Here is a 26,869-nt window from a genome sequence, read left to right as displayed (position 1 = left end):
GAGTTGTGCAGTATATAGGTCACATTAAAGGTGGAAAGAGTTCTGAAATTATTTATTTTTGCCTAATTTTTTTACATCACAGAAACCTGACAGTTTAACAGGGGTGTGTAGATTTTTTATATCCACTGTTACTTACAGTTAGTATGATGTATCCCTTGCTTAGTCCTACACCCCTCCCAACTCCCCCCCCCCTCCTGTATATTACAGTGATGCCGGGGACTGTCAGCATTGCTATGCTTGTCTATGCCCGTCCTTTCCTGGCAGATCCGCCATTCTTAGAAGCCATAATGCAGTTTCTATGAATGACACAGTGTTCTGTCTCTCCAATCTAAGCATTGATAGAGTGATCTCTGTAACTTACAGTTGTGATGAGATAACGATAACTTCAAACTCAGTTGGATACCACAGTCAGTGACTCAATGAGAATGACATCTTGTAGATCTTGTGAAGTTTATTCCATCCATAAACTGAGAGAATCTTACAACAATGAAATTCCATAGGTCAAAAGAACATACTGTTTCTTGCTCCATGCCATGAGGCTTGCTGCAATGCATTTCTGCGAAAGGGGGTGGTCTATCTATGCAACGTTAACTAAACCAAAGAAAAGGGAGGAGCAGAGACAAAGTATAGAAAACATTTAAAGGCATATGACAGTCAATATGACAGTCATGTGAAGCATGACACACAGGATCTGTGAATGGAGGGGGGCAGAGCTATCAATCATCCACCCATTCCTCATTTAGAGATCCAGAAACTAGGCTGTTCACTTTACAAGAAAGATTTGCTTTGCAAAGGAATATTCCCTTTGCCTTTACTTAGTGAATGGGGTGAAGCTCTGCTAATGTTAATAATCCAATCATGTGCAAGGAAAAATATTTTTTACCCCTTGTGTGTAATTGTGCATCTCTAAGCTAAAGGAAAATTCCCCTGCAAAACAACATTTTCCTTGCAAAAAAAAAATAATGTACACATTTTGACAGGATTTCTATAAAAATTAATAGATCCACTTTAAAGACTGGTAGAGATAAGGCAGCCTGAAAACTGTCAATGCATATAATAATGATTGGAGGTGTAAACATTAGAAGAACCCACTGCCCCCAAAGGTAACATGAAAAAAGACAAAGTTTAGATCAGAAAGTGATTTGAAGGTAAGTTCAAAGGGTATATAAATCCAAAACATTTTTTGAAGAGAGCTATGTCATGGCAGGAGGGCAGGGGCTGTGCTATGGAATTTTCTCTTCCTGGAATACAATCAATAAATATTTTTTTAAACAGAATGACTTATTTAGATAATGCAGAATATAAAGGATACTTAATAATGTGTTTATTTGGTTACATTCTGAAATATGCATCTCTTAAACCTAAAACCCATCTTTCAACTCCTCCACCACTACTTAATTTCACACTTTTTTGGCCGCAAAAGCAACATGCAAGTGCTGCTGGGTACAATCTGCACTTGTATATTGTGTACTGTAGATTCAACCTATTCTACGTTATATACAGTCAGGTCCATAAATATTGGGACATCGACACAATTCTAACATTTTTGGCTCTATACACCACCACAATGGATTTGAAATGAAACAAACAAGATGTGCTTTAACTGCAGACTGCCAGCTTTAATTTGAGGGTATTTACATCCAAATCAGGTGAACGGTGTAGGAATTACAACAGTTTGCATATGTGCCTCCCACTTGTTAAGGGACCAAAAGTAATGGGACAATTGGCTTCTCAGCTGTTCCATGGCCAGGTGTGTGTTATTCCCTCATTATCCCAATTACAATGAGCAGATAAAAGGTCCAGAGTTCATTTCAAGTGTGCTATTTGCATTTGGAATCTGTTGCTGTCAACTCTCAAGATGAGATCCAAAGAGCTGTCACTATCAGTGAAGCAAGCCATCATTAGGCTGAAAAAACAAAACAAACCCATCAGAGAGATAGCAAAAACATTAGGCATGGCCAAAACAACTCTTTAGAACATTCTTAAAAAGAAGGAACGCACAGGTGAGCTCAGCAACACCAAAAGACCCGGAAGACCACAGAAAACAACTGTGGTGGATGACCGAAGAATTCTTTCCCTGGTGAAGAAAACACCCTTCACAACAGTTGGCCAGATCAAGAACATTCTCCAGGAGGTAGGTGTACAGTTGCAAGAAAAAGTATGTGAACCCCTTGGGATTACGTGGAGTTTTGCATGAATTGGGCATAAAATGTGCTCTGAACGTCATCTAAGTCACAACAATAGAAGAACAAAGTCTGCTGAACATAATACTACACAAACATTAGATGTTGCCATGGTTTAATTGCACATAACATGTAAACATTCACAGTGCAGGGAGGAAAAAGTATGTGAACCTTTGGACTTAATAACTGGTTGACCCTCTTTTGGCAGCAATAACCTCAACCAAACGTTTCCTGTAGTTGCAGATCAGACCTGCACAACGATCTGGAGTAATTTTGGACCACTCCTCTTCACAAAACTGTTTCAGTGTAGCAATATTCTTGGGATGTCTGGTGTGAATCGCTCTCTTAAGGTCATGCCACAGCATTTCAATCGGGTTTAGATCAGGACTCTGACTGGGCCACTCCAAAAGGCGTATTCTGTGCTGTTGCAGCCATTGTTTTGTTGAATTACTTGTATGCTTTGGGTCATTGTCCTGTTGCATCACCCATCCTCTGCGGAGCTTCAGTTGGCGGACAGATGGTCGTACGTTTCCCTGCAAAATGTCTTGATAAACTCTGGAATTCATTTTCCCATTAATGACAACAATCCGTCCAGGCCCTGAGGCAGCAAAGCAGCCCCAAACCATGATGCTCCCTCCGCCATGTTTTACAGTGGGGATGAGGTTTTGATGTTGGTGTGCTGTGCCTTTTTTTCTCCACACATAGTGTTGTGTGTTCTTCCCAAACAACTCAATCTTGGTTTCATCTGTCCACAGTATATTTTGCCAGTAGTGCTGTGGAACAACCAGGTGCTCTTTTGCAAACTTCAAACGTGGTGCAATATTCTTTTTGGACAGCAATGGCTTCCTCCGTGGTGTCCTCCCATGTGCTCCATTCTTGTTTAATGTTTTCCTTATTGTAGATGTGTCAACGAAAATGTTAGCATGTGCCAGACAGCTACACATCCTACAACACAGCTACAACAGCTGTCAGCAACACATCCAATATCATCACACTGATTGGAGTCAAGGTTGACTCACTCCTGGCTCCAATTAGCTCTGGGAGAAGTCATTAAGCTAGGGCCTCACATACTTTTTCCTCCCTGCACTGTGAATGTTTACATGTTATGTGCAATTAAACCATGGCAACATCTAATGTTTGTGTAGTATTATGTTCAGCAGACTGTGCTCTTCTATTGTTGTGACTTAGATGACATTCAGAGCACATTTTATGCCCAATTCATGCAAAACTCCACGTAATCCCAAGGGGTTCACATACTTTTTCTTGCAACTGTATGTGTGTCAAAGTCAACAATCAAGAGAAGACTTCACCAGAGTGAATACAGAGGGTTCACCACAAGATGTAAACCATTGGTGAGCCTCAAAAACAGGAAGGCCAGATTAGAGTTTGCCAAACGACATCTAAAAAAGCCTTCACAGATCTGGAACAACATCCTATGGACAGATGAGACCAAGATCAACTTGTACCAGAGTGATGGGAAGAGAAGAGTATGGAGAAGGAAAGGAACTGCTCATGATCCTAAGCATACCACCTCATCAGTGAAGCATGGTGGTGGTAGTGTCATGGCGTGGGCATGTATGGCTGCCAATGGAACTGGTTCTCTTGTATTTATTGATGATGTGACTGCTGGCAAAAGCAGCAGGATGAATTCTGAAGTGTTTCGGGCAATATTATCTGCTCATATTCAGCCAAATGCTTCAGAACTCATTGGATGCCGCTTCACAGTGCAGATGGACAATGACCCACAGCATACTGCAAAAGCAACCAAAGAGTTTTTTAAGGGAAAGAAGTGGAATGTTATGCAATGGCCAAGTCAGTGACCTGACCTGAATCCGATTGAGCATGCATTTCACTTGCTGAAGACAAAACTGAAGGGAAAATGCTCCAAGAACAAGCAGGAACTGAAGACAGTTGAAGTAGAGGCCTGGCAGAGCATCACCAGGGATGAAACCCAGCATCTGGTGATGTCTATGCGTTCCAGACTTCAGGCTGTAATTGACTGCAAAGGATTTGCAACCAAGTATTAAAAAGTGAAAGTTTGATTTATGATTATTATTCTGTCCCATTACTTTTGGTCCCTTAACAAGTGGGAGCCACATATGCAAACTGTTGTAATTCCTACACCGTTCACCTGATTTGGATGTAAATACCCTCAAATTTAAAGCTGACAGTCTGCAGTTAAAGCACATCTTGTTTGTTTCATTTCAAATCCATTGTGGTGGTGTATAGAGCCAAAAATGTTAGAATTGTGTCGATGTCCCAATATTTATGGACCTGACTGTATATTTACATATAAAGAACGATCAGAAGAGAGGGAGTTTGGATGTGGCACTAAGCCCCATCTGGCTTAGATCCCAGGTGAAAGTAACACTTGACCTATATTTCCGTACTGAGCTACTCCAGACAATATACTTATGTATTCCAGCATTGCAGATTAGGAAATAATTAAAATATTTGCCTAGATTTGTAAACCTTTCAACTCTTGCTGTTTGTTGAGTACAGAAGGAATGCTATGAAATCTCTTACTTACAGTACAAGGGACCATAGCATAATCCCTGTGGGATTAGGTAAATATATATATATATATATATATATATATATATATATATATATATATATATAAGACTTCATACATTCACCCATAGCTCCCAAGTGTCCCTGATTTTGAGGGATTGTCCATCATTTGGGACAAAGTCCCTCTGTCCTTCTTTCATCCTCATTTGTCCCTCATTCTGGTCTGATCTATATAGTTACATACATAGTTAGTCTGGCTACAAAAAAAGTCCATCAACCAAAAAAAAAAAAAGTTATAATCCTATACTCACAGTTGATCCAGAGGAAGGCAAAAAAGTATGATCCAATTTGCTACTGTAGTTGAAAAAATTCCTTCCTGATCCCCCGAGAGGCAATCGGATATTCCCTGGATCAACTTTACCTATAAATGTTAGTATCCAGTTATATTCTGTGTATCTAGGGAAGAATCCAGGCCTTTTTTACAGCAATCCACTGAGCTGGCCAGAACCATCTCTTGAGGGAGTCTATTTCACATTTTCACAGCTCTTACTGTTAAGAAACCTTTTCGTATTTAGAGATTTAAACTTCATTTCCTCCAGACTTAAAGAGTGCACCCTTGTCCTCTATGATGACTAGAGATGAGCGAATTTTTCAAAAATTCGATTCGGCTGATTCGGCGAATTTCAGGAAGAAATTCGATTCGATGCGAATTAATTCGCTACGAAGTTAACTTATAAAAAGGGTTTCTAGGCTTCAGAGAGCCTTTAAATTAGTGCAGAACACTGTACCTTTAATTTAAATGCCCTTGGAGATGAGGAAGGAGAAGGAGAAGGATGAGAAGAAGGAGAAGGAGAAGGATGAGAAGAAGGAGAAGGATGAGAAGAAGGAGAAGGAGAAGGATGAGAAGAAGGAGAAGGATGAAAAGAAGGAGAAGGAGAAGGAGAAGGATGAGAAGAAATAGAAGGAGAAGGATGAGAAGAAGGAGAAGGAGAAGGATGAGAAGAAGGAGAAGGAGAAGGATGAGAAGAAGGAGAAGGATGAGAAGAAGGAGAAGGATGAGAAGAAGGAGAAGGATGAGAAGAAGGATGAGAAGAAGGATGAGAAGAAGGAGAAGGATGAGAAGAAGGATGAGAAGAAGGAGAAGGATGAGAAGAAGGATGAGAAGAAGGAGAAGGATGAGAAGAAGGAGAAGGATGAGAAGAAGGAGAAGGATGAGAAGAAGGAGAAGGATGAGAAGGATGAGAAGAAGGATGAGAAGAAGGAGAAGGATGAGAAAAAGGACAGTTCTGTGACAGTTTCTGTCTATTTCTGACAGTTCTGTGACATTCACTCCATACAGCGGTTTCAACCGCTGTATGGAGGGAATGTCCCAGAACTGTCAGAAATAGTCTATTTCTGACAGTTCTGGGACATTCACTCCATACAGCGGTTGAAACATTGTATCTATTTGTTTCCATAAATGGATCCATTTATGGAAACAAATAGATACAATGTTTCAACCGCTGTATGGAGGGAATGTCCCAGAACTGTCAGAAATAGTCTATTTCTGACAGTTCTGGGACATTCATTCCATACAGCGGTTTCAACCGCTGTATGGAGGGAATGTCCCAGAACTGTCAGAAATAGTCTATTTCTGACAGTTCTGGGACATTCACTCCATACAGCGATTTCAACCGCTGTATGGAGGGAATGTCCCAGAACTGTCATAAATAGTCTATTTCTGACAGTTCTGGGACATTCCCTCCATACAGCGGTTGAAACATTGTATCTATTTGTTTCCATAAATGGATCCATTTATGGAAACAAATAGATACAATGTTTCAACCGCTGTATGGAGGGAATGTCCCAGAACTGTCAGAAATAGTCTATTTCTGACAGTTCTGGGACATTCACTCCATACAGCGGTTGAAACATTGTATCTATTTGTTTCCATAAATGACATTCTGCAGATACACTTAGAGGAGCTCTGCAGATACACTTTTTGCCGGCTTGGAATTATTCTTATTTTCATCCTACTTCTTCTTCTTCTTCTTCATCCTCATCCTCTTCTTCTTCTTCTGAGGATGAGGATGAAGAAGAAGAAGAAGAAGAAGTAGGATGAAAATAAGATTAATTCCAAGCCGGCAAAAAGTGTATCTGCAGAGCTCCTCTAAGTGTATCAGCAGAGCTCCTCTAAGTGTATCTGCAGAATAGAGGAACTCTGCACATACACTTTTTGCCGGCTTGGAATTAATCTTATTTTCATCCTACTTCTTCTTCTTCTTCTTCATCCTCATCCTCATCCTCTTCTTCTTCTTCTGAGGATGAGGATGAAGAAGAAGAAGTAGGATGAAAATAAGATTAATTCCAAGCCGGCAAAAAGTGTATCTGCAGAGCTCCTCTAAGTGTATCTGCAGAGCTCCTCTAAGTGTATCTGCAGAATAGAGGAACTCTGCACATACACTTTTTGCCGGCTTGGAATTATTCTTATTTTCATCCTACTTCTTCTTCTTCATCCTCATCCTCTTCTTCTTCTTCCGAGGATGAGGATGAAGAAGAAGAAGTAGGATGAAAATAAGATTAATTCCAAGCCGGCAAAAAGTGTATCTGCAGAGCTCCTCTAAGTGTATCTGCAGAATAGAGGAACTCTGCACATACACTTTTTGCCGGCTTGGAATTATTCTTATTTTCATCCTACTTCTTCTTCTTCTTCTTCTTCTTCATCCTCATCCTCATCCTCTTCTTCTTCTTCTGAGGATGAGGATGAAGAAGAAGTAGGATGAAAATAAGAATTCCAAACCGGCAAAAAGTGTATGTGCAGAGTTCCTCTATTTCTGACAGTTCTCTGACAGCTTCTTCACATGTACAGCGGTTGAAACATCTGTATCCTAAATGGAAACTAATAGATACAATGTTTCAACCGCTGTACATGTGTTCCTTCTGTCAGAGAACTGTCAGAAATAGCGGAGCTCTCTGCAGGGACACTTTTGCCGGCTGATCGGGAAAAATCCGATTCGCGCACCCGAAGTAGGCAAATATTCGGATTCGCCGCGAATCGAATTTTTCCTGAAATTCGTATCGAATTCCGGTTCGCCTGGTTCGATTCGCTCATCTCTAATGATGACCTCAGAGTGGATAACTCTACAGTGATCGAGTTCACTATATGAACCACTGATGTATTTATACATGTTGATCATATCTCCCCTTAATGTCCTCATCTCAAGAGAGAATACATTTAGTTCTTCTAATCTTTCCTCATAGCTGAGCCCCTCCATGCTTCTTATCAGTGTGGTTGCCCTTCTCTGCACTTTCTCCAGTTCCTCAATGTTCTTTTTGTGAATCGGTGCCCAAAACTGAACTGCATATTCCAGATGAGGTCTTACTAATGATTTGTACAGGGGTAATATGATATCTCTCTCTCTGGAGTCTATACCTCTTTTAATACAAGAGAGGATTTTGCTCTCTTTAGAAACCGCAGCTTGGCATTGCATGCCATTATTAAGCTTGTGATCTACCAGAACTCCCAGATCCTTCTCCACCATTGATTCCCCCAATTGTACTCCCCCTAGTATGTATGATGCATGCATATTCTTAGCCCCCAAGTGCATAACTTTACATTTATCAACATTAAACCTCATTTGCCACATAGTTGCCCAATTAAACAGTGCATTGAGGTCGGCTTGTAAATTGAAGACATCCTGTAAGGACGTTATTCCACTGCAAAGCTTGGTGTCATCTGCAAAGACTGAAATGGTATTATTAATCCCAGACCCTATATCATTTATAAATATCTTAAAAAGTAAGGGTCCCAACACTGAACCTTGGAATACACCACTAACAACCCTAGACCATTCAGAATATGAATCATTAACCACTACTCTCTGAATACAATCTTTTAGCCATTTTTCTATCTATTTACATACCATACTTGTGTATAAAATGCAACATTTATCTATTAAAATGTGTTTTACAGTGCCAAACCTTTCATTCAATTTCTAAATTGTTGCATTTGTACATTTCAAAAGCCAATATAAAGGAACCATAGTGGTAAAAAAAAAAAAGGACCTGAGGGTTTAGCCAGTCATTTTTTTGTATAGTTTGCCTTTAAGAGGGACATGGCAGGGGGTTTCATATGCCTTATGCTAATTGGTGTCCCTCATTCCCATCTCAGAAAATGGGGAGGGATGCATTCACCTATGACACAAAATTTACCATTTTTAAAAATTGAGAATCTTTCTTTGAAAACTGGAATTTTTAAAAATGCAAACATCAATCTCTAACAAATATTTTAAAAAGCATTTAGTAAGATTCACTTACTTATTCATAAAGCAAGTTGCAGAAACCCCGAAAATTCAGGTGTTAGCTTCTTGCTAACCATTAAGGAAACACTGAATTCTTTGTGATTTCTCTACATAGCTGAAAATGACACCTCGCTCACCCAGCACTTACTGGCACACCTTGAGGTATTTCAACAAATTTATTAGGTCAAGCATAACCTAAAAGGAGAAATGATTAGCAAGTGTACTTATACAAACTATCAATAAGGCAGTAACGTTGCTCTGAGAGATATGGTTAAACACCTGCAGGTTTTTGAATACCAGTAATAAAGCAGAACTGCATTTAGTTAGCAACAATATATAAAGACAGTCCTAACTTGCTATAACCCCATGCCCGTTTTGCCACACTGGCCAGTGAATGATGAAAAAGAAAACAATTTTGTCCGGCAAATTTGGATTCCATTCCCAGCTGACAAAAGATTAACTTCTATGATGTTAGCCTCTTACCAGACCCAGGGCGCCCTCTTCTGAGTAAAAGTCAAGTTCAAGCCAGACAAGGATATAAATTGTTGTGATCTCTTTCAATCCTGCTGAGACAGTCCCTCTTTTTCTTCCTTAAAAGTGGTGGAAGTGCTCTCTAATACAATCTTTGTAATCCAAAACGATATTGGATTGTTCCCATATAAACAGGAGTTAAGGCAACCCCAGATGGGACAGAAATATTTCACAGAACCAAGAAAAGTCAGTGACAAGATGCCTCACTCCATAATAGGCACTCTCTGAACTCCAAGTATTTCCAAGTAGGTTTGTGAAATGTCCTCCCTCACAAGCTAGCACCCAGCAGTAGTAGCCAGTAGTCCTGTCTTTATGGTCAGGGGTCTGCTGTTGGTCACAGTCACTGGCCACATCCAGCATGTGAAACATTGATGGCTCACAGTATCCAGGTCCCTTCACATGTAGCATTGCACAGAATATACGGGCTCTTATCAGCACTGTTCTCCTGGGCAGCACAGCAACAGATAGCTCCAACGAACTCTGGCTGTACACCACTGTTCCCCCTTCCCTGCAACCTTGTGGTGCTCTCTCTCCTTTCCTCTCTGCAGACCCCCTCCCCTTGCTTTTTTTAATCAGCCAATCACTATCCTCTTGATTTAGACCCATCGCAAAACAAATAAAAGATTTGCCAGCAACAACCAGCTTGCGAAACAATCAATTTGGCCCTGTATAACAGTATGCATTAAAAACAGAGGGTTTTGTTTGCGCACATTTGCAAATACATGCGTAAGCCACAGTGCCATGTCAAGGGTCCTCTATATCCTGTGGACCTAACTAAAATTTCCAAAACCTCCATAGTGGGAGCACATGTATAAATGGATAGGTTAAGGTCAGGTGTGCCTGGAGGAGACCATCCCTCCTTGGTTGTTTCACAAGATGGCTGGTAAGTGTTGCTGGGAAAATCTTTTGTTTGTTTTGCAATGTGTATTGCCCTTCCATGTGCACCTTGCTGCTAAGGCTGGTTATAGGTTGGGATGGTTGCCTTTTTTTTTTGTAGTTGGCTGAATTGGATACAGGGATGCACTGGATGCCTTTACTGTCATTTTGGTATAGCTGGGTATCACGTGCATCCCTGTACCTTTAAAGAAGGATGGGCTCCTCCAGGCACACCTGCCCTAATCTATCCATTTATACATGTGCTCCCACTATGGAGGCTTTGGACATATTAATTAGGTTCAAAGTATATAGAGGACCCTTGACGCAGGACTGTGGCTTCCGCATGTATTTGTAAATGTTTGCTCACAAAACCCTCTGTTTTTAACGCATACTGTTAGACAGGGCCAAATTGCTTGTTTTGCAAGCCGGCTGGTAAGTGTTGCTGGGAAATCTTTTGTTTGTTTTGCGATGTGCATTGCCTTTCCATGTGCACCTTGCAGCTAAGGGTAGCTATAAGTTGTGACAGTTGCCTTTTTTTTTTTTTAGACCTAGCTAAGGTGGCTTTCCCCTGCACCGGAGATATTCTATAGATGAACATTGCAAAGTGGTCCCCTCAAAGATGGCTGCTGCACTTCTGCATTAATGAAACTTCAGTTTAACCCTGCCAATACTGCAGAAGGATAACACAGCAGCAACAAAGAAATAAGTTCCACGGTGGTTATCAGCTACAGTACAGGTTACACCATTTGTCCAACATGAATGTGCAAAACACAAGAACCCATAGCAGCCAAGGCCTGCTGATAGGCTCGCATTTTGATTGGACAGGACTCAGGGAGGGGGTGTGGTCAGCCTCATCTGGTGCACGACTCTAGGGAGCAACACGCAAGGAGGTAAGTGTGCTGTTGACTCTGACTGTACTAATATGATCGGACAACACAACACATTGCAATACATTGTACTACAGGCATACACCCTGACATCAGGAGAGTCTCCTCTGTCATAAGGAATGAGGGGAGGTACAGGGATGAAGAAGATGATGGGGATGAGGATGATGGGTGATTATGGAAAAAGGGAAGGATAGAGGCTGCAGGAGGGATGAGGATGATGACGGAGAGAGGGATGAAGAGGGATCATGTGGTGAAAATAGAGGGATGAGGAAAGAGCACATAGAGAATAAAAGGATGAGGATGATGGCTGGGTTACAAAGCAGAGAGGAATGAGGATGATTCTTAAAGGGATGGGGATAATTATGGAGAGGAAAGTTGGAGATGTAGATGTATAATAAGAATCCAGGGATGAGGATGATTTGGTTATAGTGTGGAGAAGGATAAGGATGATGATTATGGAGAGTGATGAGGACAATGGAGTTACATTATGCAAAGGGATGAGGATGATCGGGAAGATTATGGAGAGGAATGAGGAAGATCGTGAGGATGACTATGGAGATTGAAGTGGATGACAAGGTTACAATGTGGAGAGGGATGAGGATAGATATGTAAATAATATCTGGGGATGAGTATGACTATGGAGAGGGACAAGGATGATGATTATGGAGGGGGTGTTGAGGATGAGGATGATGAGGTTACAATGTGGACAGGGAAGACAGATATGTATTAAGAATTCAGGATTGAGGAAGACTTAGTTACAGTACGGAAAAGGATGAGGATGATTCTGGAGAAGGAAGTTAGGGATGAAAATATTCATGGAGAGGGAATCTGGGGATGGAGATGATGAGGTTACAATGTTGAGGGTTTAGGATTCATATTTTTTGGCCAAAATATAATTCCTTGCTGTTAAATCTTGAAAGCAGAGATGACTTGGAATACATTTTTCATTGTCGTATATTAAGTTGTAGTATTGTTAAAATATAAGTGGGTGCACTGAATAACTCGGCGGGATGGCCAGTGGGTGGATTCGGTGGAACGATCAGTGGGCGGACACTGAGGAATGTTGATGGTCAGGCCCAGTGAGCCCGGGCCTAAAGCTGTGTAAGGGGCTCCAAAATTTCTGATGGCTGCCTGGTTTTCAGTAGTCAAAGGATTTTATATAGTAAAGTGGCCTGGTGTAATAATGTTACTAGACTGGACATGTAGACTTGGTTCACTATATAAAAGTTTGACTAGAGCAAGCCTTTAAGTCTGTGTACTTATCATATTTGCCATTCCATCTATCATATCTATTCTCATAGTTTACTTTTAATATTTTACACACTGATGGCAATTTAGGGAGTCATCATTAACTTTTACTGCAAAATATCTATAACGTAAGCAATGTGGAGAATGTGCTATTGAGTGTGCTATTATCATGTTTTGCTTTATTACTACAAAGACTCTCTATGAAATAGTGCAAATGTCAGCAAAGTCCTCACAATTCTATCTGTACCATAATGTCTATCCCTCTAAATGAAAGAATAAAATTCAGAGACCTGTATAAGGAAATTACTCATATAACTGCTGTTCTATTTGACTGAGAAGAAAGATATGCAATGTAGAAACTCATTCAAAAAGAATAAAATGACATCCTAATCCAAATGAAAGAGGATTTATCTACAGAAAGTGCAATCTTCTCTACTGTCTTACTGAGCTATCAAGTAGTAGAAACACAGAGCTGACATTTCCAAATGGAACTGCACATTACTATGCAAGAGTTGCACAGTGCAATGTACACACACATCATGTGGGTGATGTGTTTCGCTTTTGCCACCTTTAAAGGCTAATTCACACTATTGTGCCTTACATGTGTTGGTATGATGTGATGTCATTCATTATAAATGGCACCTCAATGCACCTTGCACAGAGTGCCTTGTGATGCAGTGTGCTGCCAAAAATGCTACATGCACCTTATGGGTGAATTTTGTTTTATAGGACAACCCAAACAGAATGATGACATTTTCATAGGTTTAAGATTGCAAAAATTCCAAATTACTATTTGTTTGTTTATGAGAGTGTTTGATGAAGTATTATCAAAAGCATCTGACATATTTGCTGGTATCTGTGAATTATTTGGAGAAGGGACAGTTACAGATTTGTTTTTTAAATACTGATGTATTTATTTATTTATTTTACTTTTTTTTCTTCCTATGGGGGCATGCATGAGGTATTTAAGGGGGGCTGGGGGGGGGGAATTCCGATTTATGCCCTTCTCCCCACTCACAGGTCCCAGAAGACTGCGGGACCATTCACAAAGCACAACGTGGCTCACACATGCTGCAAGGAGTCATAGCCAGCTGCCTACAGTAAACAGAGATTTTAGCCTTAACAATTTTTATTGAGTTTTACAAAATATAACAAAAAATGAATTGCAGGAACTGGACACAAAATGCAAAAATATCCTACACATACTCTAACTGTGAGTAGAAGAAAAGTAAAGGCTATATAAAAAATTATGTTCATAATACAAAAGAGGAAGCAGTGAAGAATGCTGCATCATGTAGAAGGCTCCAGTTTCAATCAGAAGAGAAAAGTAAAAAAAAGGGAGGGGGAGTGGTAGTTAAGGATTCCAGGAGTGACAAGAGGTGGTGAGATAATCAAGCATAAAATCAAGGAAGAGAAGAAAGAAAGAGAAAGGCAAGTAGATGTAAGTATGTAGGCAGTGAAGTAATAAAATAGAGAAGAAAGTCCCATTAGACCCTGTACCCTCAAAGCAGTTAATACAGGAGTGTTGGGCTATCAATTGAGAGTGAGATATTACAGTGTATTGGATCCAAGGGTTCCATATCGTCACAAACCACTTTTAGGAGTCAGTAAGTATGCTTGTTAACTTTTCATTATCAAAGCAGTCCATCCTTTGTTATCCTAATGTTAATCGTACTAGTGCTGACTGTGGTCCATATTAACTGCCAATTTTCCCCAGACCTAGACAGGTTTAGATCCTTCTCTTTCTCTGAGACATATGCATAAATTGAGGAAATTAGCAGTGGGTTGAGATGTGAATATATAACAGAAATAAGCTTGGGAGTTAAAAAGGTATGGTAGCAAATATGTTTGAAAGTGGTCAGCCTAGTGACGTATTAAAGATGAGATCCAATGTCTAAGTTGTGTATATCTGAATATATACACACATGCAGTGCTCAATACACTAAAGAAAGTCCATATAGTATCTCATCCAAGAAAAAGAACAAGTCCCAAAACCAGCCAAAATGTGGAGATGTTCATACACTGCACCACAGTGACAGAGCCAAGCAGCTTACCAGATATTAAGACTCTCAAATTATAGAGTGGACATAATTGTTTGATGCGGTAGTGAACATCTTGGCTCCATATGGCTTTAACTGTCTCAGTCAATCAAGTAACTTCCAAGGACTGATCATCAACCTCCATATAATGTAGCCCAGAAATATCACTCCAGAATAGCAATAAGGATATACATCATGTAGATAAAATAGAATGAAAAAAAATCCTGTAGTGAAGTATGTTCAAAGATAAAGCCTTTTTTAAAAGTAATCCAGTCACATGGATTTCAGTAAAAAAGTGCTTGTAAACAAACCATCAAGATGGCCCCCAGCATCCAGCGTGCTGATCCTGCCCAATGCATTTTGTCATAATTGACATCATCAGGGGCGTGGCAATCAGGCTACAATAAGTATGAATAATTCTGTGTTAGGTGCTTGCAAATATACTTTAATGTCAAAAATGATCAAGGTAAAATTACAGGTGGTCCACCAGCTTGAGGATAGCAGGCCTGAAGGAAATGTAGGGTTTCAGAAGTAGTGGTAATTATGGGGATATCAACTTGCTAAAATATTTCCACATCCACTTTGAGGATGTGATGGAGAAAGGTGCCCAGTGTTGGTCACTTATCTAGGGACAACCAAGTATGTTATATAGCAACTTGCATGTTAACTGGAGAACAACATTCTGCTTTCAATGTTACCCATATCCTCTTGTGAAGAGGAGAAGAGGGTTGTCGATGGGGCAATCTGTGCTGCCTGAAAATATTTGTAAAGGTTAGGGAGGTCGAGACCTACCTGTTGCTTGTGAATGTACCTACTGCATTTAGAAATTCTGGGCGTCTTGTAATTCCAAACTAAGGTTGCCAAATGATTTTAGAACTGATGCCATATTTGGGGATATAATTTTATTTTCCTTATCCAGGAAAGACTGTGTTTCATCCAGGAGTTTATTTGGTCTTTACATTTTCAGAAGGTTGGGTTGTAACTGGAGTATAACATCTTATAGTTAGGGGTAACTTTTATTCGCAAATAGTGCAGGTAAGTTGGTTGCCACGTGAAAGAGAAGTTTGATAACCCCACTGCTCTCTCCAGACTGAGAAATCTTTAATAAAATCACAAAAGTACTACAAAACAAACAAAAAGCGCACTGGATCCTACAGAAACTCACAAAGATACTTAATATAAGCACCTATCTCATAAAATCCATGGTCTCTCAAGACCAATACGCACAGGTGTCTGACTCTGAGGCCTCATTTATACCTGAGCATCTTGTAGCTGAAAGTGCGAAGTTCCAAGATGCTCAACAAGCAAAATCTCATTCAAGGACAGCTTTCCACCCACAAAGGAACTGACCTGAAGACAAGCACAGGTACTTGCAGGCACTACAATGTGAGTACCTGTTACCAGTTGGGCTAAAAATTATGCATGTTGATCCTGGCAGGTTTATGTTAAAAATAAACAAACATTTTTGTTGTCTGTGAAAGCTTTAAACTGTGCTAACATTTTTATTTATCAAGCATAACCAATAGGGAGCATCCTCAAAGTTACTTCTCGCACTGACCACTCCACTGAGTTTTTGAGGACTAGTCCACTTTAAAACAAAGCACTAGTTGTTTTTTGTCCCTGGGTAACAGATTTCCTAATTGACCCATTTGAAACATACATTTATTTTCAAATAATTCTCTAAAATTTGTAATTTTTCAAATTTGGGAACAAACTAAATATAACCTCAAGCAATGTTAATTTCTGAAGAATATATAGAATTAGCTGAGAACACATGGAAAAATTAAATACTTCTTTTGTGTAAATAGCTATTAAAGTAGAACTACAGGCAAAATGTTTTTTTGATTTTGGATAGCGTAAAGGAGGGTTATAACAGTCAGTCAGTTTATTTTTGCCATCTGTGTCCCATTGGGGAAATTTCCCTGTCCCATAGCCAAAACAGGAAGTGAGACGAAATCCCTGAAAATTAAGGGAATCCCTTGGGGACCCCCAGGTCCCTATTGGAAGATCTCCCTTCATTACTTTGCTGTGGACAACCCAAAATTGGGAATTTTCTTTTACTTTGACTTTCAATGATAATGGTAAACAGGACAAATAGAGAGGGTGAATATCCTTAATGGGGGCACAAACAGCAATAAAAACTGGAAGTTGTTCTAATCTATCTCCACTCTGTCCAAAAACTAAAAAAAAGTTTGCTATTAGTTGTACTATAATCATAACACACATTCTACATAATTCTGAGCTTTTTCACTTTCTGTTCTCTCAGATGCTTTTTGATCTTGAACTCTATTGACAGCTCCATACTCTGCTACTTCATCAACCTGCAAGAATATTAAAGTGACAAACAATATTTCCTTATACTCCAAAAACAATCCATACACATCTGCTACTGTAATCTATTTTTGATTAAATTGTTTCTTCCTGTTTTTCTGACTCCTTGTAATATCCTTCTTGAGTTCCCAAATCGCTGCTTTTGCTCCTCACTTCCATTTGCTTGAAACAAACAATTGCAGTCACGTGCACTGCTCTATGCACACTATGAATCCCATAATCCATAATCCCTAGTCCATCTAGGAAGTGAGCAATGCAACCATGAAGAAGGACTGTTGTCTCCCTCTAATAGGAAATTGTATCACAGCAGCAGGCCCATAGGCATTATTCCCTAACGACCATAGCTTCTCCGGCTACCTCCTTCCCACACACTCCTGCCGTCCCAGATAGCTTGACTTCCCAGATGTCCTCAGTGTGGAAAAATAGAAGCCTATTCCACTTTGGCCACTTGGTGGATCCCAGAAATAGGATTTTATTTAAAGTTGGCACTGAACCAGTCAATTTGATTTTATTTTTTTTTTCACTTATTGATACACAATTTGTCACCTTTATATTTTTGTGGATATATGCACTTATGTATAGTGTTTAGTGTTGCTATTCAAAATATAACATTTTAAATTCTGAACCATTTCATATCATTGTGGCTCGGGACTGTTTACCAAATCACTTACAGTAAGTGGCCCTCTCTCTTCAAAAATGTTAAGCACCCCTGGTTTAGATAAACATGTAAAAAAGTGCTACTATTATGTACTAGTACTAAATCTTGTTCGTATGTACTGTATATTGCCCTTGAGACATATAGCTGTATGTACAACTAGGCAGTTAGCTGAATAAGTCTCTACAAAGGCTACAAAGAACGAAAGAGGAACTACTCACCATAATGAAAATCTTGTTAATTTATTGAGTCATCCAACACACAGACTACTCCATCTGATGTACAGACCCATTAATGCTTTTCAGTTGGTCAGGCATTTACCCATAGCTCCTGACAGAGTGAAAAGGGGAAGAGGGTCTGTACATCAGATAAAGTAGTCTGTGTGTTGGATGACTCAATAAATTGTTCTGAAGCTTTCGTTATAGTGAGCGGTCCCTCTTTCCTTCTTTAGAGCCTCTGTAGAGACTGCAAGCAGTCAAAAACTACAAACTGATTCAGAGATGATTCTCTGCACAATACAATGTTTTCAATCCCTTATGTGAAATTTTCCACTCTTTATCCAACCAATATACAGTAAGTACACAGAAAAGACCAACAGAATCAAAATAAAGTAATATGTTCTCTCTGTTGCCTGGTAACACTGATATGTGTTTCCCACACTTAGATCAAGTATATATATTAACAAGTGCTGCACAGCCTCAAACATGCTTGAAAGCTATAATATTCAAATAATAATCCACCTGATGTGAAAATAAATATAGAACAATAATCTTTAGTTAAATATTAATATACATTAATATGTGCACTATGCGATGTCTTTTTTTAACTTTCAAAAATGTTGATTCAGTTTTTTCAAAATTACAATAAGAAGGCATAGAACATATAGTCAGCCATAGTATACGGTAGTTACAACTCCAAACATATGTCGAACTATATTAACCGTCAGGTGCTAGGGGATATAGAAATAAGTACCAAGGGCAAAGTCCAGGAACAGGTCTTGAGGAGTTGTTACCTAGCATGTACTACAATTCATCACTGAAAGAAAAGTGCCTTAAGTGTATGACAAAGGGCTGACAATCAACTTATACATATGAAATAAGGGAGGGGGGAAGGGGGGCGTGACGGACGCGGCGTCAGACCCCCAGCCCTTCTCACCAACTTGTGACCGAAGGACTAGCCAATCTAAAACTGCGTTGTCACGTGTGTAACAATGTCACGCTCAGCTGCACCCTGCACAAAGATTTTCCAGCTAATGGACCACAATCTATGTGCCGCAGCCTAAGAGCGATTGTTACTGGGTCAGGTTAATTACGCAACTAACCCTTCACACCGCCACCACCACCTTTTTGTACAGAGTAGGAGGAAACTCGCCAATATTAGCAATAACACTATGATGTTTGAATAATCGTCTGTATACACACTGTCACCGCAGGCAGATGTATACAGAAGTTCTAAAATACACAGTAGCGCTCTCCAGAGACAGGGAGTCTTAGTTTGCATTAAAGAGCTTTAGAAACAGTTCAACACTTTTCAGAAAATAGGATTTATTACTAAAAAGGTCAAAATGTTGCAATAAAATATTTACAGAAAAAGATGTAGCCAATATATATATATATATATATAGATATATATAGATATAGATATATAAATACAGAGAGCAATACCATAACAGAGAGATAACAGAAAGAAGTTTAGAGAGGTAGAATACTTGCTGTCAGCCTTGGTTTAAGCAGATCAAGATACTGAACAAAACGGTACCATTCTCCCAAGTTGGTTCCTGATGTTAAAAGGGGAGAATTCTTCAACTTACTTCTCCAAGCATAACAGTCTTTTTCTAGGAACCCAGCAGGGTGTCTCCTTAAAGCAGAGAACCGATCACCTCATTTGGGGAGGAGTGTTTTAGGCGGGGAACTCAGGCTATGACCAAATCCCTCGCAGTTTATATCATGGTCAATAACCTTTCCTAGGTACATGTAGCATCCTATCCACTGGCAGGATAATATGCAGAACGTCCAGACATCACATATCACATATCGGCTATGACGGTTAAGGAGATATCGCTTTCTGCTCTCGGGTAGACATAATCTAGGGGTGTAAGGTATCAGGTGACTTGTATTAAAATGACCTCTCTGAATATATGTCTTGTTTCATTGTATGTATTACCTACGAGAAATTACAAAATTGTATGAAAAAGTGTTTTCACATGGGATACATGTTTTACTGCTACCCCGGAATGTTTTTGAAGTCCAGTGACTGACAGGTTTATAGTTTTACGATCAGCTTCAGAGCAAGAGTGGGACAGACATCCTGGCATCAGCTAATTGGGTTTACAACCATCAAGGTTATCCAGCCGTGCCCTGTGCACTCCTGAACTCAGCACACCCACAGACCACATGTCACTCAACAGAAAGGGAGGGGGGCTGATTTTGGAGTAAGAATGACAAGATAGAGGATCCTTAGCAACATGGAAATCCGCGTCCATATTGTGCGCATGATTGCTACAGGGAAGATCAAAAGAAGGGAGAGAAAAATGGAGAGTAAAGCAAGAAGAGTCCTAGGATTCCAAGGAGAGAAAGTAGTACATAATCATGTTTGAGAGGAAGGCAAGGCTATCTTCATTAAGGATGCCCATGGTTCCCAGGTGTGCTCAAACATTGCTTGTTTATCATTGATCACACTAGAAACCTTTTCATGGATCATAACCTGGGATATCTTATGTTTCAAACTATTTATGGATACAGAGGGTTTCTTCCATGGCCCCACAAAGGTAATTTTGGCTGCTAACAGAACAAAGTAGACTAAACGGAGCATATGGTGTGGTTAGCCTGGAGGAGGCTCATTTAACAGTGCTATCGGAACCTATTGTTCAACTGGGGCTCCTGTCAACTTGCAAAGCATGGAAAAGACCCAACAAATATGGAGCAAATATGAGGTTCATTCAACATCTTTCCACCACCTTTCACAAAGTGCGCTCACCTGGGATACGTGACCTATGAAATAAATAGATCAATATGCGCTTTCCCCTTTGAAGGGTTGCAATCAACTCCTCAAGTTTTTCCCAGGTATGCCATCACACTCCTACTTCAGATTTCTCCAAATGATACTATACATTTCCACTCGTCCTCAGATGTAATTATTAGGTATAGCAATTAGCCCTCCACACTCCACCTATAGGCATCTCAGCTTTTTGGATCTACAGTATAAAACAAACGCTTCAAGACTTGCATCGCTGCAACTGTGTGCAGTTTTTTATGGCTGTATACCCAGAGTGCCTAATAGTAAATTTACTGAAATATTGTAGTTCTTTTTATAAGGGGACTTTAACAGCACCATATGTAATTGAAACAAAACTGTTAAAATCTTGTTTTATATATTCTTATCTTGTTAAAATAAGTAAAAAAAGGCACCATACATAGTGTGGCAACATGGTATATACATTAATTTCAATTGTAAAACAAAACTGCTTCATCTGTAGCAAGGGGAAATGTCTCCAAAAGTGTATAGCACCAACGCGTTTCAATTCACAATTAGAATCTTATTCAGGGGGAAAAAAAAGAGTACAGCAGAAGCTTCTACAAAGTAAGGTAATGACATATAAACAATATAAACAAACTAGTCTTTATATAATAGGCAATAATTATCATATACATAAATTGACTTACATAACCATTTGTCAGTTAAAAAAATTTTTTTTCTAAAGGACTCCTCCAGTGCCGTTGGAGCAGAAGGACATCAATAGTGATCCCCTGGCAGATGGAAGCTAGTAGAGAGAAATCATACATGCTGATAACTACCAACGTCATGTACAGAAACCAAATCATAATGTAATCAACAATGGATGTAAGAAGCTGTAAACACACCTACCATTTAGGAGATGTAGTGCCCTCTAGTGATAGGCTTTGGGGTTTTTTTTTGTTAGTTAGAGGCTCGGTAGCAGCCTGGGATCAGTCGGGCTGGGAGTGAGGTAGTGATTTCACCTCAGGAGAGGCTGGGAGATTCTACAGGTCAGGGCTTCTGGAGCCCTCCCACCCTTCCAGAAACTGTTAGAACTTTCTAGAAGAGGGGCAGTGGAGGGGAACTTGGCCAATCCCCAGGCAGAAGGCGAGGCATGGTGGCCAAAGGCAACCCTTAAATGTGGCAGAGCCCGTGCAATAAGGTTAGTTGTTGGAGTTGGATGAAAGATGGACTGAGAGAAGGTTCTTTAGTGAGGAGCTTGGGTAGGGGCCCCAGGAAGGGGAGCCTACCTACAGGCTGGATGCTGTAAAGAAGGATCTACACTTTCCAAAGTCTCCTAGGGAGGACATATTGTGCAGCAGGGAAGGAGCCAGCCCAGCGTGAAGCCTGAAAGCAGCTACCAACCCATAAAGCTAACAGGACAGTGTGAGTACTTCTACATCCCCTGGGCCAGGTAAAAGGAGAAGACAGTAAGGTGCTAGACCCAACTGGTTCTCATCGGGGACTTCTTAAGTGACAGATCTTGGAATCCCTTGCCCAGAGATACCCTCAGTGTAGCCAGGTGAAGAGGAAGGATTCATCTGGGGTCTGAGGAGGTACATCAAGGGGACTTCAGTGCTCCTTAAAGAAACAGTGCTAGTTTTTTGATCCACTTTTTTTTACAGTGTACAGGTTACTAAGTTTGTCCTCAAGTTTGCAGTTCCTTGGGCATCCCATATAACCCTAGACTCCATCCAAGTTGTTAACCCCTTTATAAATCAACTAAAAACCAGCTGAAGGACTGTCCTACTGACTCTGTATATGAAGATGTGGGAAAATGTGTGGTGCCTGGCCGTGCAGAGCTTAAGGGGGCCCAGTTCACATACAGTGGCTCCTGTAGGGGTAGCACTACAGCACTTCAGTGAGTTTAACTACACAAGAAAAATACAATATAATGTATACATTGTCCATGGTGTTTTATTATATCTCATTGTTTCTCCTTGTTTTCTTTTTTGAATTAGGTTTTGTTCTCAGTCACTCGGTCTGCATTTGGGAGGATTTCCTGGTCTGGATCTCCCGGCATGGGTGGGGGAGGAAGCCTATGGCTCCATTCACCCCATTTTCTTGTCTCCTGAGTGTCATTGGCTCATAAACTGCCACTTGGGGGCAAACGTCTGTGCTGGCAGAGTTCTGTGGCCATCTCGTGCGCATGCATGTGTGCCACCAGGTTGCATGGTCACACTGCGTGGCAATGTTGTGGATGTGATGGCATCATGCCACATGTTATGGTGTAGACATCAGACTAGCCGGGGGATACTTCCCTCCCTGAACACCGAGATGGCCATGAGGCGACGCCATTACACAATTCATGGCGGGACCTTTCACCATGCCTGGAGGGGAGGAATTCAGACACACCTGATACCTTTTTTATTTGATAATTAATCTAATTAGGCCAAAGTGTCTCCCCAAAAGAGGGGTATATTAGAGGACCCCAGCAAGAGGATCTTTCTCTTGCATTCATTTTGACTGACAACTCACATTACAAGGCTGACTTGTAACCAGGTAATAGCTTATACCATAGTGACTGATTACATTCATGATTGGTACATTGACACTGACACTTCTTTTTATATTTTTAATTGCAATTGGTCACTATTTTGACTGATTTACCATTATCAAGATAAAGGATTTCTTCCCTGTATGAATGATACAATGGCTATGTGCTGTCTGTTCGATTAAGGGGATTATCATTGCGTTTCTTTGGGACACAATAAGGGGCTGGGAAATTATGGACATATACAGATACGCTGTAAAAAAATATTTTTACCTTTTTAAGCAATTTAATCGCAGTAGCTTTTGACAATTATTGTGGTTTTTTGAAACACAGTAAGATTCTGACAGTCAACCTCTTCTGTGCCTTAAGAGGGTTAGTATAAGCAATCAATGTACTGGCCTAAATGCAGAGATTATTTCAAGGAGTTAGTTCTCACCTCTATATACAAACATACTTCATTTCCTTTGCACAGATGTGAGACTCCTTTACTTCCTGGTGTGGTTCTTCTGGTGACCTTCTGCAGGTCTACTAGGTCTGTTCCTCTTTTCAGATGCATGCAGAGGGGTTCTTGAAAACAAACCTTTTTTTAATTGCTCTGGGTGGTTACACAATATTTCATAAGTGGATAGTAATTTTCCCCAAGTGTAGTTTGGTTGTATATGTTAATATATATTGGTGCTGATCTAACATGTATGTATTTTCTAGTTCGGACAATCCCTGATTCCCCTGAGGAGCACTGTATAGCTGTATATCGAAACACTTTGGAGTTTTCATAGAGCCGAAAATATTATATAAGAAATTCTTTTGTAAAACTGTCATGTTTTTTTGCCATTAAGGGTGTCTCTGTAATAATGGGATTTTTTATGTACCAGAGGTCATATTTTAATTATTTTCTTTGAATGGTGTACAAATAAAGATGTAGTTTCTTTTAATACTATTTTGTGATTTTTTTTTTTAAATACATATGCTGCAGTAAAAAGTCCAAGGGGAACTTTTTCTTGTGTAGGACATACAGCACTTCAGTTGTTATGTGATTTCCTTTTCCAAAAGAAGAAAAAAGCAGATACTGTGAAGGGACCTATCGGTATCGTGCTAAGATATTCTAACCAACATTTACAAAGAAAACGAATTTTGCAACATCATTGGTCGATTCTAACAGATGATGATCTGGTGAAACAATTTGTGGATATTACACCCTCAATAACTTTTAGAAGGGCTTGTTCACTACGAGACAAATTAGTCCATAGTGAATACAAGGAGAAATCTAGAGATAAACACTGTCAGGATTATGGGACTTATCCCTGTGGTAACTGCTCGTATTGTTATTTGGTGGACAAGAAAAAAGTAGTTTTATTACCTAATGGAACTCGTTACACACTCAGACACTTTGACAATTCAGACAAGAGGGGTGGTATATCTCATGTCGTGCGAATGCGGCGCCTTTTACATTGATAAGACCAAACATGAATTTTGGCTCCGCATCTACAAAAATGTTTATAGTATGCAAATAGGGATCCGCTACTTCCCTATTGGAAGACACACTGCCTTAGTGAATAATTACAGAGTCCCTCAAGTAAAATGTATTGCCCTGGACCGGATACATACTGTATTCCTGATCGTGGGAGAGATTGGAACAAAAATCTCTTTCAGTTAGAATGTAAATGGATATATAGGTTACCCTCCAGGTCTAAATGAAGCTATATCCTTCCGCCCCTTTTTGGGTTCCTTCCGGTAAAACCGATTACATTTTTCTCTTAAATAAATAGGTTTAAACCTCAGTCTGTTTGGGGCTTTTGGATTCACTCATGCTCCTTATAAATAATAGATTTTGTATTATAATTTAGAATATTTAAGCCTCAGTAAGGCATTAATTCAGGGGATGTGTACCATTATTATTTTGTTATATAATTTTGGTATTGTAATTTTGTATTATGTATGTTATTTTCATTTTCACACTGGTATGTTTTGTATTTTAGATGGATTCCAGGATGACACTGGGTCCTGGTTTGGACATCTTGCATGGGGTATGGATGCCTCATGGATTTTTTTCTACCCTTGTGGGCTGTTCTAAGCCCCTGGCGGTGTGGACGAAGCTGGGAGACGGTGATGGCAATTGTTGATTGGAGTTGTTTTGCTACAAGCAAAACACTTTATGGTGGTGGATGGACATAATTTCAACAAATTTTTAATACATTTTTGTTTGCACCATTTTTTTACCTCAGCGACATTTATTTAATATTTTTTAATATTTTTTGACACGCATTAATCATTGTATTATATGTTTAGCGCTATACTTCACATTTTCATTATGAGATTGATATTTGACCACCTTTGCCCTTCTGATGGCTTACACCATTGAATTTTAGGACTATGCAGTCTCATCCTGGATGTCAGTATTTTATGGTCGCTCTGATTAATATTGATTCCTTAATTCCCTTGTAAGTATTAAAATGGCAATTATATGAGTATTATTGATAATGCTTTATATGTAAACTACTACTAATCTCAAATATGTTTATTTAGAAATCCTTTTTGTATCTATTACCCCTGAAGAAGATCAAAAAATGGAATGAACGAATTCTGTTGGGGTAATTTTTTGGAATGTTGTTTTGCTGTAAATGTGAGGGAAAATATCCTTGCAATAGTTATCAAAGCTAGTGTTTTTAAAGATAATGTACGTCTTACTAATACCTTTGTGTAATAACGTATACGATCAAAAGAGTTCCTTTTGAGTATATGTGTGATGATCTGTTTGCTGCTTTAAAGTCCCATAGTTCACAGTGAACTAAGATATTCCTCGTTCTATGATAAAGATGTCACAAATCCCAATGGACCAAGGGTTATATCCAATTATTTTATATATAATAGAAATCAAAAATTATAAAAATACTGTCACAACCACCTATAGCAATATATAGATCTCTTCATTAAAGCTACTAACCACAATGCTTACCGAACTGTAAAGATGTCACAGATCCCAGTGGACCAAAGGCTATGCCTAGCTATTTTATCTGTATTAAAAGTCAAATAGAGCTATGAAAATACTTTTACAGCCACCTATAGCGGTATATAGATCTCTTCATTAAAACAACTGTTATTTTCGTCCATATTCATGTTTTGGGCAGTAGAGTTTTCCACAAATGTTGCACTGCAATGTACTTGGCCCATAAGAGTCAAAAAGGGACTTGATAAAGATGGACACCATAAATCCCTATAAAAAAAATACATGCAGTATCCATAACATTAATCAAACACATTGGAGTTGATTTACTAAAGGCAAATAGACTGTGCACTTTGCAAAGTGCAGTTGCACTCTGCAAGTGCAGTTGCTCCAGAGCTTAGTAAATGAGGTAAGGCTTCTCTTTGCAAAGAATACCAAATCAAGTGCAAGGAAAATAAAAAAAACTGCATTTTCCTTGCACATGATTGGAAGATGGAAGTCAACAGAGCTTCTGCTCATTTACTAAAAAACATACTCACCATCATGTACAAAAGGACTTTACTAGGTGGACTAATGAGTCCCACATTAACCCAAAGGAATGCAAATATCTAACAAATGATCTTTTAGTGATGTATAGCAGGACTGAACAAAACAGCCAAGGAAAGTCAAGCAATCCTTATACATGTTATCAATATAATTTATAGCACACATACAGGTCCGAGGTTTGTTGAGCAACCTGGTTGTATCTACCTGGATAAAGGGGGAAGATAGAACAGCACAGCTACAAAGCTACAAATACTGTGTAAGGAGATGGTGTGTCCTGACAACCAACTAGGTTGTAGTAGCAAATGGACGTAGTAGCAATTCTCAAGCTGATGCTTCTGGGAAATCAGGGG

This window comes from Staurois parvus, unplaced genomic scaffold (genome assembly GCF_062004578.1).
Source record: "Staurois parvus isolate SC_StPar_1 unplaced genomic scaffold, SC_StPar_1.0 ptg000012l, whole genome shotgun sequence".
In the NCBI taxonomy this organism is placed as follows: Eukaryota; Metazoa; Chordata; class Amphibia; order Anura; family Ranidae; genus Staurois; species Staurois parvus.
Note: the sequence above shows the minus strand (reverse complement) of the source record.